At 42.0% G+C, this 1,480-nt stretch overlaps 1 non-coding gene across 1 annotated transcript; it reads right to left on the reverse strand.

Annotated features, from left to right (window-relative positions):
* Positions 1–1,306: 1,306 nt before the first annotated feature.
* Positions 1,307–1,379, reverse strand: trnar-acg. The gene has a single exon. It is a non-coding gene; the product is annotated as a tRNA-Arg (tRNA).
* Positions 1,380–1,480: the final 101 nt, after the last annotated feature.

A 1,480-nucleotide genomic window follows, 5' to 3' on the forward strand; every position in this document is an offset into this window, starting at 1 on the left:
GTTAATTGACAGATTAATTGGCGGATATGCAACTGTGTGGTGTATATTGTGCCAGGTGACTAAGAGTCTGTCATGGATTGAACCTAGCTGAAAGTGAATCTGCCAAAGCCAAAGTCACCTTCCTGGGATATGTCGTTGAAGACGGACAAATACCCCCACGGGATCCGAAATCGTAAGTTACACGGGACCTTTACACATTGTTGACGAAAAGAGCAGTACTATGGTTCCCCGGATTGAGTGGCTTTTCCTGCAAGTTTGTGCTGAATGTTCGCAATGGAACTGTTCCACTCACCAAATTGTTAAAAACAGGCAAGAGATTTCAGTGAACACAAGACTTTCAAAATGTATTTGACGACCTAAGTACTTTGTTAACCATTGCTAAAGTGTCAGTCACCCCTAAGAACACGAAGGCTTTCCAGGTGCCTATCGATGCCAGTGACGTGCGTGTCTCTCTTCTTCTGCCCCTCTAATTTCGATCTGTAAACCTGTTTCATTTTTCTTCTGTGTTTATGGGGTTTAATTATCAGGACTGTTGTGTATTTTTGGAAAAGCACAATTAAGTCTATTTTGGGTAGCTGAGTTCTGTGGGTATTCTATATTCTGTTCACAGTGTTTCATCCCTTAATATCGTGAATAATTATCTCGCTATTTTAAAAACTGGAAGTCAACCTAGCTAAAGTATTCCGAGTAAATTTTACTATATATTCACCAAAACAAATAACGACGTTACGCTCTGGATTACCTGCATAAGAATGTTTTGAGTGGTGTGGCCTAGGCAAAACGGGGGTTGATTTTCTCAGAGCAGAGCTGATTGTGAGGAGACATGTTCGACGTGTACGAAATAATGAGGAGCATGGAATGACAGATTGAAGGACACATTTGCTCTTGATCGATCATCAGGGTTTGTAGATTTCAGATAAGATGCAGAAAGCTTTGAATAGACTGGCAGGAAAAAATTATCAGTCAGCAGGTGTTAGAGTCTGGAACTGACTCTCGATAAAGATCATTGGGAAAGTTAACCCTTCATTCTTCTCTGATTCCACTGGGCAAAGAGTTTCGAAAAGTTCTCAAAGCCGAAATTCCCGCGAGCAACAGTTATGAAATGGCTTTATGAAATGGAATTGTGCACATGAGTAACACGCGTGACTATTCGGCTTCCCTCCTGTGATGATGCTGGAACATTGACTCTCACATTCTCGGGGACATTTAATGAAGGCATTCTCGGTCCTGCAGATGAGGAACGCATACCTTATTTTGGCTTCGGAAGAATCAGTTTTTTATGCTTATTATAAATCTGCGCTATACCCGAGCCAGGTAGGATTCGAACCTACAATCTCCTGATCCGTAGTCAGGCGCGTTATCCATTGCACCACTGGCCCGACGCCTGCAGCTGACCTTAAGAGCCATGATGTTAACACGTACATGGTTAATAGCAGTCATGTTCACTAGTTGAACAAGCGAAAAAGATAATCATTGTCAC

This window comes from Chiloscyllium plagiosum, unplaced genomic scaffold (genome assembly GCF_004010195.1).
Source record: "Chiloscyllium plagiosum isolate BGI_BamShark_2017 unplaced genomic scaffold, ASM401019v2 scaf_41793, whole genome shotgun sequence".
In the NCBI taxonomy this organism is placed as follows: domain Eukaryota; kingdom Metazoa; phylum Chordata; class Chondrichthyes; order Orectolobiformes; family Hemiscylliidae; genus Chiloscyllium; species Chiloscyllium plagiosum.